Genomic DNA, 16,058 nt, shown 5'->3' with positions numbered 1-16,058 from the left:
ACAGCACTTTACTTCGGACCAGAAGATCAGAATGTCTCTCTCACACACAGATGTTTGATTTATGAACAAGTTAGGTTGCTGTTCATCAATTAATAGCTGAAGTTAACCTTCACTTACCATCATGGCCGTAGTGGTCCCCGCCTCACTTTATAGTCACCCTTTCTTGACTTCAATGAAAATACATACTTGTTTTATAAAAAGTAAAATAAAGACCTCTTTCTTGACCTCATATTTAACTGGTGACAGCACTGTAACAGTAAAACTTATAATTTCTAACCTACATTGTTAATAAATGTAACTATTAAATTGTTTCTAACATTTTTCTAACATTTAAATTTTCTCTAAACATTTTACTTGTCGAAATTATTATTATTTTAAGTAGTATTAGTAGTTGTAATAAATAAGGCTTCAAAACTGGACCTTTAATCTAGGGGTGTTGTGAGGGGGGGACATCCTTGCCCCACGCCCCCATTCCATCTGGATTCGCCCCTGCTTTGGCGTTTGAGCACAAAGAATGGATAACATTTATTTATGCAGAAAACGACCAGATTTACAGGTCAGAAAGTTTTATTGCGTTTTCACATCATGCACTCCCCAGAAAGAGAGTTTAGGTGCATTTGAGTGGAAAATAGTGTTAGTTGTTGACGCGTCGCAGAGGATCAGCTGTTTTAACGTGCAGATACAGAGCGGCTCAGCTCAGCTCTAAATAAAGAAGGAAAAAAGCATAAAAATGTCTTTGTAAAGCTCAGTGCAGGTGTGCTGTTATCACCGCGCCTTAAGAGGTGACGACGAGTCGTAGCTGCTACAAAAAAAAAAAAAAAATGCGGATAAAAGCTCACAGTTCGCTTTACTTCATAAAAAATAAAAAAATTAAAAAAATCCGCAGGCCAGTAGGCCATCAGGCCAGCGGACAAATTCCCGGTGTGCAATACTATCAGTCCAGCGGTGGCAAAAAGTGACTGAGGAAAAGTGACCAGCTGCCTTTCATTTTCAATCAGAATGGGCGTTTTACAGCAACAAGAGACAAGCAGTCGCTGTGACGCCAGCAAGGTGGGGCCAAAATAGACGAGAAGTCTATTTTATGCGAATGCTGAGCGATGCAACACAGTAGCTGCTAGTTTGAGTGGAGGCAGTGTGACGACAACATGACATACATTGGTTGGTCGTTTGAAGACAATAATCTAAGATAACGGAAGATGCTTGCAGACAGCTGTATTTCTATGTTTGTCATTTTTTTCAAATTTCAGAAATTTTTATTGCCAAATATCATATTGGTCCCCAAAAATTCCACATGATTTGGGCTCAACCTTTGTACAGTCAGGCCCATACGTATTTGGACAGTGACAAAAAGACTTTCGGCTTTCATTCAATGTTACGAATTACAGCCTTTTGTGTAGACATCCCCTCCATGTTCAGGCTATGCTTGTCCAAAGGTGCTGACTGGATGCCTTTGGTACCAGGTGCCTTCAGAAGATCCTTGGGTACTGCTGGAATGATTTTTGTCAAATGAGTAGTTACTTAGGGAGACTTGAATTATAAGGGAACATCAGCTACAATATTAAGGCTGTTGTAGCTGATGTGTTAGCTATATTTCTCTGTGCTGGACCAAGCACACAGGTTCCTCAGTGTTGAAGACCCACTGGCTGGAGAAGGCCAAGGAGATGCCTATGTTTACCCTGGCTGCGGTAAATAGCTGGTTACTTTCTAGAGGTGGGGATGAACCGGCTGTCTGCTGTCCAAATTTCAAGGCAGTTAACTAGTGTTTTGGATGCAGTGTTGCACGGCAAAACTGCATACTCCCAGCTCCTGACCACCAATTACAGTGTTCAGACACCTGTACTGCTGAACAGCAGTGGGCACAGTTCACCTAACAGCTAATTAGCAAAGCTATCTTTTTGTTTGTAGTTTAGCTTTGACGGATTGGCGTCACAGGAAAAGCCTTAAGGACAAGTTGGAACATGTCCAGCTGTTAAACAATTTCTCAGATACTCACTCAACTGAAAGCCATCAAAAGCCGCCTGTTTTTTTACAAATGGTTATCAACACGGAGGCGTTTCTCCTGTGGCGGCGTGCCGCGCCAGCTGCCTGTCGACGCGCCAATCCGTCCGCACCTCTTTCATTACAAAATCTCCTTTAACAGTGGAATGTCCAGATAAACTGCTGATCCCGACCTCTTCTGAAAGTTCTCTGCTCTCTCACAACGTCCTGGGTCAACAGAGGCTTAAATTTGGAGGTTTTCAGCTTGAAACAGGCTGACGACGGCGCCTCAGAGCGCTGAGTGACGTCCCACTCCGTGGGAAGTCCTTAAAGCGACAGTAACACTCCATAATCTCTCATCACTGAATGTTCACTGAAAACCAGCTGAATTTCTCGAATGGTGTCCACTTCGATGTGCCTCACAGGTTCTGAAAAAATTTTGATAAATGACATAACCGACAGGCGTGAAAAAACTCACGCATGCGCACGAGGGTTCAAGGTTGGCTGATGTAATTGCACGTGATTCAAATCCATATAGTTTTTGAAAAAAATAAATAGGTAGGATACTTTTCTGATAGACCTCGTATTTTCTTTTCTGAAGGCAAACCTTTCCAACATCAAGCAAGAAGTGAAGACATCTGTAGTGAAAGCCTGCCAAACCATCACCATGAATCAAACCCGACATCTGCTGATGTGTGTGGGTGCTACATGCCTTCTGGCAAATTCACACTTGTAATTCTTTCACATGATGTGTTGATGGCATCCCTCGCTGATATAGTCCTTATTTACCACCAACATTCTATAGGGGATGGTTAAAATGACACATACTTTGAAGTAGTGAGGAACGTCCAGTGAAGTGACTGTTTTCTAGGTGGTTTAGAGCCCATTTACTATCCCAATGATAAATATGACACCAAAAACATGACAAAACAAAAATGGTACCCACCTGACTTACCCTTGGAACAAGATGAGCAAAGTCAGCGTGCAGCCAAAAAAAACAAAAAAAAAAAACACAATCAGATAAAAGACAACGAGACAGAGGAGTGGGAGTCTGAACACTCTGATGAAGAGGAAGACTACCCCTACTGCCTCAGGACCATACCTGTGTATCACAGGGAGGGAGTCAGACCTCCCCTACCTAGGTCAAAACCACATATTGAACTCAGTGCTGTAGCTCCAGCGTTCCAGCCAATGAGACCAGTAAATGAGACAGTTCAAATGCAGCAGCCAGCTGAACTTGAGCCAGTTGCAGTGCCATATCCAGTGCAGGTGCAGATGCCATCTACTACACCACCAGCTGAAGAGCTACAGGAGGACCCAACTGTTATGTGCAGACGCGGGTTGAGGAGCGGACCTGCGTCTGACTGAACCCAGTGCTAAATAACCAGAAAGCGGTTCCAAAAACAAAACAGTTTTATTTTTTCTCCTGTGCAATAATTGGTGTACAACATAAATGTGCATTTGTCTGGCGAGGTGAAGGACGGCGCGCTCTCCAGCGCCCAAATGGATCAAAGCTCGGCGCTTCTGGACCCAGACTCACCGCCGAACACCCCCCAGGTGGATACGACAAACTGACTCTGTGAAGGGTGAAAAGGTGAGTTAAGTCAACAGCTACAACAAATATCCTTCAAAGGCACACACTATCAGCAACACATTCAGGTCTGAATTTAAGCTTTATGTAAATGAGCAGCTTCTCACAACAGGTGGAGGATCATCATTCCGTACGCCACGGCAGTGAGAAGCGAGCTGCACAATTCTCATCAATGTTCAAATATACTGCGTAACAAAATACCAAATTACTGTTAACACTTATTCAGACAATCATCACCTCTGATGTGTGCTGACAGCATGTGTCCCTCACCCATCCTCCTTCGCAGGCATGATGTGTCAAACCCAGGCGCGGTCCTCAGCGTCTCACAAACGAACGTCACAAGGTCGAGTTCCCGGCAATCTGCTCGAATCACTCATGGCTTAAATGCAGAACGCCATCTCATTATCTGCTTCAGCTGAAAGTCTTTAAGTTTGCACGTGAGCATCATCCACAGGTGCTGCAAATCATGCTGATGAGGGTGAAGGACTCTTCTGCCAGCACCTTCTCCACAGACAAAAACCAGTTTGCATACCACCTGGAGAGCAAAGAAAAGAAAACAACACCAAAATGTCCAGCCAAACCCCCCAACACACAACAGTACCCCCCCATCAACGGGAAGCCTCCCGGCGACCGAACAGACCAGGCCCGAGAACAGCACCTCCCTCCGGGGTCCACGTCAGGAAGCAGACGGCGTAACACTCCCAAGGTCCACCGCAGACAGCAGGACAGGGCACAGCGGCTGGAAGGCTGGCTGGCATCAACAAAAAACCCCAAAAAGTCCCATATACAACCCAACATACAAGAAAAAACACAAAACCCACCCAAACCCTCCCCAGGGGACCGTCCCATCCAACCCCGGGAAGAAAAGAAAAACACCCAAATCCAACAACCCAACACAGCCCCAACAACACAATACAAACATAAATTCACAAAGAAAAACAACAAACAACCCCCCCAGAACAACTTGCAGAGCCCAACACCCCCCAGAAGACCTTTACCGCCAGTTCCAGGAGAAACAGCCAAAGCCGGAATCCCACAGAGGTCCCCAGGTACACACGGAGCAACAGCGTCCCCCAGAGGACCGTACCATCAACCCCAGGAGGCACCCTCCCCACAACCCAGGAACCCCAGACCCGGCCACACTTGGCTAGTCGGCCCCACAAGCCAATTCCCCCCCAGAGGACCGTTCCATCAACCCTGGAGGTGGAACCTGGAAGGAAACATAAGAAACACAAAAATCCAACCCCCGGCGGACTTCATTAAACCACCCTGGGGGCAAATAAAACAACCGGCAAACCCTGTTACCTCCCCCAGCACCCCGAAAGACCCCAGATCACTCCCAGAGCCTATCGTTGGCTCAATTTTGGCGAACGGCACAAAACTACCAAGCTGGGGAAGGAAACAGGAAAAACTAACCCAGTCCCATCCCCTAAGCACAGCGGAAAACCGGAAAGACATCCGGTGCCCCAAACCGACCATACCACCAGCCCATCGGGAGGGGTGGAACTACCGAAATGGCGAACGGCACAGATCGGCCCACCACTCCAACTGAGGTACATTCCCGCTGCACCACACCCCAGTAACACCAGTGACGAACGGTCAAAGGTCCACCGGGGCTGGAGTGCAACCGGGCATCAACCAAACCCAAAAAAATGCCCCTGACAACCCCCCCTAGGTGCAGAGGTTGTCTGAGAAACGCTCAGCGTAACCAACCTGCACCACCCCACAACCCAAAAGACAAACGGTCTTAGAGAATGTGAGGTTGGGGTTAGGGAAACAGGGAAATAAAAACAAAACAAAACGACCCAATCCTCAAACAAAAATTACCTAAATTCAAATAATGATTACCTGAGTCCAGCCGAGCTCCGAACCGCCAGTCGTTCACTCCACCAGAACCGCCTCTAAATCCCCAAACAATTTATAACCCCTTACAAGAAAACAAAAACAGCCCTAATAACTAAACAACCAAAGATCTGCCCCCTTTTTTTTTTTTTTGTGTCCAATATTATGCCTGTCTAAGAACACCTGGAGATACGTCATTGTTATCTTTCTTGACGCTTATGTGACCGGGGCAATATGGCGGCTTCAGCTCATCCGAGCTGCATGGGCTCATCCGCAAGAGGAGCCAGAGGTCCCGTCAGAGGAGTCTCAGTGGGGCGAAGAAGAGGCAGCCCTGATCCGTGTCGGGGAAAGCCCCAAGACGAAAAGACCCACTCTGATGTCCGCCCTCTCTCGCGTCCACGCTCCTTTATCCGATCATCTAGACGAATAGCCAAAGATATTAGCTCATCTAAATCTTCTGGTTCGTCATGGACCGCTAGCTCGTCTTTTAATGAATCGTTCAAACCATCCGCAAACACTCCTCTCAAAGCTGCGGCATTCCAACCGGACTGAGCAGAAAAAATTCGGAAATCCACGGAATAATCCGCCGCACTCCGCCTCCCCTGCCTGAGATTCAGCAACCGTTGGGCAACGGTATTTGTTTTCACCGGATGGTCAAAAAACAATCTGAACTCCCGGGAGAAATCCTTAAGGATCCTAACAATGGAGAGTTATTACTCCACAACGCAGTGACCCAAGCTAAGGCGTCACCTCGGAGCAAATTTGTCACATCAGGCTACCAGACCGGCTACCATCAGAAGAGAAGGAAGCCGGTCGCTGAGCAAAAACCAGAGAACATTGCATCAAAAACGGAGCACAAGCTTCAACGTTTCCCGCATATGGCTCCGGGTGACAAATAATTGGTTCGGAAGCCGAATCTCTGGGTGACGGAGTTATCTGCACCGGTATCGATGGTGCCGCAGCTGGAGCAGCAGGAAGCGGAACGGCTTGCGCTGCAAGCTCCGTGACGCGGGCATCTGTTTGTTTAATTTGGTTTGAGAGATGCTGTAATTGCTCCCATATCTTCTCCAAATGTTCTTGAACTCTTTCAGCAAAAGGAACCGCTTCTGCCGCTGGGTCCATTTTAGAATGGCCGGGAACTACTGTTATGTGCAGACGCGGGTTGAGGAGCGGACCTGCGTCTGACTGAACCCAGCGCTAAATAACCAGAAAGCGGTTCCAAAAACAAAACAGTTTTATTTTTTCTTCTGTGCAATAATTGGTGTACAACATAAATGTGCGTTTGTCTGGCGAGGTGAAGGACGGCGCGCTCTCCAGCGCCCAAATGGATCAAAGCTCGGCGCTTCTGGACCCAGACTCACCGCCGAACACCCCCCAGGTGGATACGACAAACTGACTCTGTGAAGGATGAAAAGGTGAGGTAAGTCAACAGCTACAACAAATATCCTTCAAAGGCACTGTTAACACTTATTCAGACAATCATCACCTCTGATGTGTGCTGACAGCATGTGTCCCTCACCCGTCCTCCTTCACAGGCATGATGTGTCAAACCCAGGCGCGGTCCTCAGCGTCTCACAAACGAACGTCACAAGGTCGAGTTCCCGGCAATTCTGCTCGAATCACTCATGGCTTAAATGCAGAACGCCATCTCATTATCTGCTTCAGCTGAAAGTCTTTAAGTTTGCACGTGAGCATCATCCACAGGTGCTGCAAATCATGCTGATGAGGGTGAAGGACTCTTCTGCCAGCACCTTCTCCACAGACAAAAACCAGTTTGCATACCACCTGGAGAGCAAAGAAAAGAAAACAACACCAAAATGTCCAGCCAAACCCCCCAACACACAACACCAACAAGGGATAACATTATGGAGGAAGTAGGTACAGAGGAGCAGGTTGAAAAGAGTATGCGTGCTACAGAGCCATTGGGGGTGGTGGGGGTGGGGGCACTGCCTGTGAGGAGGTCAAGCCGAGCAAGAAAACCTCGAGAAATGCTCACAGACGACCACCTTTGACAACCCTCCTATTAGCCATGGAGGCCTGGAGCAAAACATGTTAGACCTGTGTTAACAAAGATCTTGACTTAAAAGACATTCACTTGTGCAACTGCGATAGACTTTGAAACTCTAACTTTCTTGGCTCTTGACAGCTATCCTTCACTTGTGTTAGTTTGGTTCTAGATGTCCGGAGACATCTCTTGAAGCAGGGGAGAGTGTAATTGATTGAAAATGCTATATAGATAATGCTATATATATTTTTTATTTATTTTTTTTTTTTGCGATAACATTGTAAAGAAATACTCTAGCAGAGTGACTTGAATGCATTATGGATTCATGGATTTACTCCACCAAAGCAGTAGATGACACCCGTTCGCTCCTGTGGATCAGGGAGAGCCGTTTCTTCTCAAGCCTTACCTAATGCGACTCAGAAATAAAATGTCGCTGGCTTGATAAAGACTTTAATCTGTTGTCTGTCCTCATTGATCCACAGTGTGTAGAACCAGTGCACCACAGATCCACAGTGCTTCCCAGCCTGTGTATCACATGTTGCCGGCCCACATACCCCTAGGTCTGACGCCGGTTACATGGACACCCTGGGCAGGCTGCCAGTCTATCACATGGCTGGAACAAATAGACAGAAAAACCAGTTCACCAAATTGTGAGGAAACCAGAGTACCAGGAAGGAACCCACACAAAGACGGGGAGAACATGCTAACCACTAATCCACCGTACTGCCCAAATACAATAATTAGATGAATAAAATTATTTTCCATGTGTGTTTTTATGACTTAACATTTGTTATTTGTATAATGTTTTCAGTTTTATGCATAAATTGTTGTGTGGGCCGCCAGAAGAGGAGGTACTGCTGGCCCACCACCAGTGGGCGCCCTGCCTGAAGTGCGGGCTTCAGGCACGAGAGGGCGCTGCCGCCACGGACACAGCCGGGGGTGACAGCTGTCACTCATTATCTCTTGACAGCTGTCACCCATCTACTCAACATCATCTCACTCCATAAAGACCAGACGTCAACTCCACCTCGTTGCCGAGATATCGTACTTCGTTGGAGGTAATATTCTCAGCCATTTGTGTTACAACATATCTGTATATTGTGAGTGTTTGCAGGAGTACCGGTCACTCTTTCCGTGGAGGCTGAGTGAGTGCAGGACGGCACTCTTTTCCCCTGAGGAATCACTGCGGTACTCTGCAACATATTGAGTGAGAGGTGGAGGTGGCATTCCCACCGTTGTTGTTACTGGGTGTACACACACCCACACTTGACTGTTTTTGTTCTCGCCAGTAGTACCAGATCCGACAGTCGGGGACGGTGATCACCTGGGAATTCGGGACTTGGCGGCTCCAGTATTCACCAGGTTCGGTGGCGGCGGAAATCGTGTGGTTCCGGCTCTTCTCAGGACAGACATCTTCTATCCTCGAGCCTGCCCACACGTCACCTTTGTGGATTGACTGTAATCATATTCTGAGATTGTCTGTATGTTCGTTGTGCACCTTCACAACATTAAATTGTTAATTTTTGGCTCATCTATTGACCGTTCATTTGCGCCCCCTGTTGTGGGTCCGTGTCACTACACTTTCACAACATAAATTGTATGTTGAATTTAGACTACTGTCCATTGAATTATTCACACACATCTTGATCATCATCTAATCTTGGTGTGCTTAACCTTGTGGAAGTGGCTATTTGTATGTAGCTGTATTAATATATCCAAATTCTATTAGGCTAGTACATAGCTATCCTTGTTAGGGATTATTGTTATGGTTAGGATTAGTGGTTGTGGTTAACATAGTTTAGGAATCTATGTATCAATAGCAAGTACATGAACCAGTGTGTAGCCTCATGATCACGTGACCTATATTGACCAATGAGAGAGAGAGAGAGAGAGAGAGAGAGAGAGAGAGAGAGAGAGAGAGAGAGAGAGAGAGACGCTACATACATAAAGAATTTTACTATACGAATGCGGCTATGTACGAATCTATTTTGGGGAACTTCCATGTTTTCACTACAAAGTATTAAAATTTCACTTGTTTAGGTCTGTTTTTTGTGGGGGAGGAGGGGGTTAGAGCCAAGAAGAAGATGCTATTCAATTTCTAAGTTAACCATTAGCAGTAACTTTAGCTGAATGAATTAGCAGTTTAGCATTATTACAGTTAACTTTTCAATTAGCGAATTAGCGTTCATTGAAGCTAACTTTTAGGTTAGCTGTGCCCACCAATGTATAAATGTAATGTGGTACAAAGGCGAGCAGCGTTTGGTTCACACACACACACACACACACACACACACACACACACACACACACACACACACACACACACACACACACACACACACACACACACACACTGCTACTCATACAGAAATCATGTGTTCTCTTTTCTACTACCAAGGCTATAAAACAAAGACCTGCCTGTTTTTGATTCATGGTCAGTGGGGGTGGAAGCATGCAGTTAATCACACAGAAGGTTAGACGATAACCAGAACAATAAACCACTATGTGTCAGCGCAACTACCAATAAAAGAATAAAAAAAAATAAAAAGAAATAAAATCTGTCACCATCAGCAGAAAACAGTTAACATATGGGTGTGATGCTCATGTGAGTGCGCATGGAATCAAATTAAGTGGTGTTGGGGAAATTCTTTATTTAATGGATCTTTTTTTTTTAATGGTAGTGCTGTGAACAGATGTGTTTTGCTCCCAGGTCTCACTCTATGCTATGCAGTAATTATAAACATTTAAATAAAATACAAAAAAATAATACGTTTGTAATCACTTATGCTAACTACATACAGTATTACTGCCCAACTGAAATGCATTTTAAATATAAAACTAGAAGCACTCGGAGAGCACAAACCTCCAACAAGGCCATAGGGTCACTGACGTCACATGGAATACCCTTTGGCAAAGAGACTTATTCCACATCGTTTCATGCATCTCACGTCATGTTTCAGATTCAGTGGTTAACCCTCTGGGGTCCGAGGGCATTTTTTTGGACAGTTCACTCGCCTGGCTTAAATGTTTTATTATTGCTGTTAATGGCTCCCCCTGCATCCCACAATCAAGTTTTATGTCTCTTTTTTCCAACACTTGTACTTTCAAAATATATATGCTATAGTTGTGTTTTATAAGTGCAATCAGAAATAAGAAAGGAAAAAGTAAAGCGGAAATCATTTTCCACACACATTTATTCAAAACACACAGCAAACTATAATAAACTAGTAACACATCACTCCTAAAAACAATCTTTGGTGTGTCACGTAAGGTGAATCTGCCCTACGATTGGATTTTGGAAAACCATGTGACGGTGAACCAATTCCGATTGGACACTCACATTGCTCACGTCATCACACAGCTTCTATTAGGAGTACAAAGATGGTGGACGGTGGCTCAAAGGTCCGTGGAGTTAATGTTTCAGCAAAAAAACTAAGTTTCTAGCTCATATCATTAAAAAGTTATTTATAATTTAGTAAAGCTTGGTCTCAGCCATCGTATACAACGGCGTCAGCCCCAGAGGGTTAAACCCTTAGCTCTTCAGCAAATGTATTTATAAAGAGAAACTGCATGAACTACATAAGTTTTTTAATTTTCTAACAAGTTTATTCACTGAAGAGAAACAAATGCTAAATTACTGTTGTGTCATAGCTTAATTTTTGTTCAGCCTTTGTTACATGCAAAAATGTTGAAATTGGCCCTATCCTGCAATGATAAAGAATCCTTAAAAAATGACTGGATCCGGATTGTGTTTTGGATCATTACCAAAATTTAATGACTTCTAAGTTAGGCCAAGATATACCCCTGGTAAAAATTTCATTGAAATCTGTTGAGGATTTTTTTTTTGAGTAATCCTGTAACCAAGCAACCAACAAACAGACGCAACTGAAAACATAACCTCCTTGGTGGTGGTAACAAAGAAATAACCAGATATCCATGGGAGGTATGCTGGAGACAAACATTATATTTTGTGTGTAAAATAGTACGGTGGCATAATAAATCATTCATTAGCAATAAATGAATCCTTTTTTTGACAAACACTAGTTTTAATTCAAGTACAAACTTTAGTTGTAGGTTCAACAACATCAAATTCAACTGGATTTTTGTTCTATTCTGAGTATATTCAGATATTCAGTTAGCACTTCATTGATAATGTAACTGGCCCCCTGTGACAGACTGGTGTCCTGTCCACAGTGTACCCCGCCTCATGCCCTGTAACTGCCGGGAAAGGCTCCAGCCCTTCTGTGACCCTTAACTGGAGTAAGCAGGGATATAGGAAATGGATGGATGGATGGATGGATGGATGGATGGATGGATGGATGGATGGATGGATGGATGGATGGATGGATGGATGGATGGATGGATGGATGGATGGATGGATGGATGGATGGATGGATGGATGGATGATAATGTAGTTCTGCTGTCAGTGATGAGTCCCACACACCCACGGAGTGCACCGCAGCTCAACACCTGAGCTACAGTGACATTCACTGAGCTTTTTGGATATTTTGTTTCACTTGAAAAGCTACTATGGTGCATCACCAGAGTCAGTGTTTGTCATCATTTAATTTGGGTACCTTTCAGTATCAACAAGGTGAATATTTTAAGAGTAATTGTATGAACTGTCAAACAGCTGTGAGTGAAACAAACCCTTTATGTTAATTCCGGGGTTAATCTTTGTCCACATGTCAAGTTTGGTTTGGAGTGTGATTAAAAGTTTCAAATCAGACTGAAGATGGCTGCAGGTGAGGCTCACATTGGAAAACTGGCCCCAGATTTCACTGCCAAAGCGATGATGCCAGATGGACAGTTTAAGGACCTCAAGCTTTCAGACTACAGAGGGATCTACCTTGGGCACCTTTCTGTGCCCAAGGTAGATCATTGCCTTCAGTGACGCTGCTGATGTATTTAAGAAGATTTAAACAAAGATTTAAAAGTGTTCTTTCCACAACATTTTGGTGTATAGTAATTTGGGGCTCCATGTGACTCTGGGCTCCTTATCTTCAACTCAGGCCAAACTGTTGGAAGTACAATGTGTAAGAGACATGATACCTATTTTTGGTCCTTCACAGATTTTAGTATTTCCTCATTCTGTGAACTGCTTACTGAAGCAATTGTGGTTCCTCAGAAATTCCAAAATACATAGGTGCTAAATTGCAGACAGAATCTGAGAAGAAGGGAACTCAAAGGGTTGGCAAGCAGTAACAGTTAAAATAAATGTCAAACAGCTTGGGTTGCATCGAGGTTATTCACTGGTGTTGTTGCTGAATTAATCACATGGAATGAATGGGCAGATCTGTGATCCATCCCCATCTCCTAAAAGCAGCCATCTTTTTGTCACAGGCATGTGAGACAAGAGCGTGTCATTGACTTTTCTCAGTAAATGTGGTTCTCAGCAATGAGAAACCTGTGTGCTGGAAATCTCAGAACAACGCACCCCATGACTCACCCAGTCTGTTCACAGCTTGTGAGATGGAAGACATCAGGTGGACAGAGATGGAGGTGTTGCAGAAACGAGGTACTCAAATGCTTCACCTCAGGGAACTTTGGTGGATATCATTCCATAAATGGTCTGCTCATAAGCTTGGATTTGCTCACAGATCAATTTCCTTGCCAGAAAACCTATTACTGAAGTCTATCATCTAAATACACGCCTGCCTCTCAAAGGGAATGACAGGTAACAAACTGGATTAATCGTGGTGATGACACAAGGTGAAATGAACCCATAATTAATTAAGAGGCTAAAGACAACTCCTTCGAGCCCTGAATCTTCATTTGAACTCAGATTTCCCACCATGTAAATAGTAAAAGTGGACATGGACACGTCCCAAAAGCACTTGCACGATGACTAGCTTGGGCCTCTAGTATGAAAGACATCCAGACGTTATCCTAGGTCACTGGTAAGCCTCCAGGTGTCACAATCTACAGTATGATTTGGAATCTTGTCCTGGAAATATATCAGCATCACCATACACCCCCGCTGTTGACTGCTCAGTCCAAAACCCTGGCTAGTGGGCTTTATTCAATGCATTCATAAGCTGAGAGCCTCAGATATTTCTGGAGCTCTGCAACCAGGACATACTAAGATTCCCAAAACATCACAGCATCATATGCAAAGTCAAGGCCAGTGAGCATTTCCTAACTGACAAAAGCACACAAGTTGCTGGACTCTACAGCCTTATACAGCACCCAGTCTGTGCAAGCCTTGAGCAACACAGGAACCAGAACAAATCCCTGACAAATGTTAGATATCACTGGAAATAATTCAAAGACCGGAATTCCGCTCTGCACAGCGCTCCCGAGAGCCTGCATGGAAGCCTGCTATGACATCTAGCAACCTAATAAAATATTTTACAAAAATCAGCATAGGTCACAAAAAATCCTGCCAATGTTCATGGTTGTGTTAAATGAGTAAATGCAGATGTAATGTGGTCAGTGAATGAATTCATAGACGTGAAGCCAGACTGCTCTTGAGCAAACAACTGGCAAGAAATTGTATTCAAAATGACCCTTTGAAGTACTTATGTTGGGTGTGTATATATATGTGTGTGTGTGTGTGTGTGTGTGTGTGTGTGTGTGTGTGTGTGTGTGTGTGTGTGTGTGTGTGTGTGTGTGTGTGTGTGTGTGTGTGTGTGATTGTTGTTGTCTCATGTCTGTGTCATTTCTGTTTGTGCTCTCCCCGGTCATCGTCTGTCATCCGTGTGTCCTCCGGGTGTCTGTTGGTCTGTATTTTCCCGTCCCAAGTCCTCAGTGTCCTTATTCCATGTTAATCCTCTTGTTATTTTTTCCCTCCTGCAATTTCCGTGTTTGTACTCTGTTCCCTTAGCCTTGTTTTTGTGATCGTTTGAAGTTGCAAGTTGCATTGATGCAAGTGTTGATGCAAACATATGCAAGCGTTGTGAGAAGAAATTGCAACATTACAATGTGGTACATTCTTTTAAATTCTGTGGTAAATTCCACAGCACAGATCCCAGCAGGTTTACCTGCTCATGACTTAATCACCACTTTGGAATCTTGGAGATTTGGTGGATCACAAATTACTGAACAATGAGCCAGAAAAACACTGGAATTGTAGATGTCCAATAATCCAGCTGGACGATCAGCCTCATACAACAGCTAAAAGTAAAAGCAGAGTCATCTGTCATGGCCGTGCCATAAATTTTCATGACTGCAGCAACAAAGAGTGTGCGTGTGGATGCATACTGTGCTTTGATTTCCATGTAAGCACAGCTAAAACATAAATAATACAACAAATCAAAGGTTTAAAGTGACTACATGTCTCCCTGAGGGCTTCCCAGAGGGCTGTTAGTGAGGAAATGTACAATGAAATATAACCACAGCAACAATATTTCACAACATATATGTTGTTGTTCTGCTGTGTTCATCTCTTCAAAGAAAAACATTACTCATGCTACACTGTATAACAGATGTCATCAAGCTGCACACAGGAAGAAGCGCTCATTTTTTATGTGATCGCACTGAATAGAATTTTCTGCATTAAAGCCATGTACAGAATTATTCATATTTGGTTAATTTGGTCATTGTGTGTGTGTGTGTGGTGGTGGTGGTGGTGGGGGGGGGGGGGGGGGTGTACCATGGTTACTTTTGCCAAGCAACAGGTCTGTAAAAGTGAAAGGTGGACATATATGCACACATCTGGCTTATATATACACACATACATACAAACATATATACAGTGAGGCAAATAGGTATTTGATCCACTGTCAATTTTGCAGGTTTTTCGACCTACACAGAATAAAGAGGTCTGTAATTTTTTTATCGTAGGTACACTTCAACTGTGAGAGAATCTAAAATAAATAAATAAAATAAGAAAATCACATTGTATGATTTTTAAATAATTAATTTGCATTTTATTGCATTGATATAAGTTTTTGATACAATAGAATTGCATTAATTTCATGAACTAGTCATGAACTAGTCGTGAACACTATTTGTCACTGCTTGTCAATGCTTGACATTGCGCGCAGGGCATCGGAATGATTTTGATGGAATATTATATCTACAATAAACATAATTTTACAGATACATTATCTAACCACTGAGAAGGAATGAAAATGCAACTGTTTTATCAATCCATTCCAATATACGTATAATAAAAAATACATTTGAGACAAGATTCCAAATGTGTTCTCCACTGCATGATGCACACGAGACAACCTGCAGCTGCAGATAATTCCTCTGTCATTCTGGAGTTCTGAGAGCAAATGTGTCATGAAATTATTATTTTATATAGCGTGACATCCAGCAGGACAAAGCGGGATGCATTGGCATGACAAACTGCGCGGCAGGCGGAGATCAAATTTGTGCGAGTGTCAAGGTGCCTTAAGACTGCAGTCTTCTGGACAGAGACCTCCGATGTTGTGCCTGGAATCTGTTGGAGCCAATCTTCCAAGATGAGGTTTACAGATCCTAGGACAGGGGTGGCCAAGTTCGGTCCTCGAGAGCCACCTTCCTGACACTCTTAGTTGTCTCCCTGCTCCATCACACCTGAATCCAATGAAAGGCTCATTAAAAGTCTGCTAACGAGTCTTTCACTGGATTCATACTTGGCCACCCCTGTCCTAGGGCTTCTATTATCACACAGACCACTTTGAGCTTTACCTTTCACATCCATTCCAATTG

Source organism: Thalassophryne amazonica, chromosome 18, assembly GCF_902500255.1.
Source record: "Thalassophryne amazonica chromosome 18, fThaAma1.1, whole genome shotgun sequence".
NCBI lineage: Eukaryota > Metazoa > Chordata > Actinopteri > Batrachoidiformes > Batrachoididae > Thalassophryne > Thalassophryne amazonica.
This window is presented reverse-complemented; position numbering follows the sequence as displayed.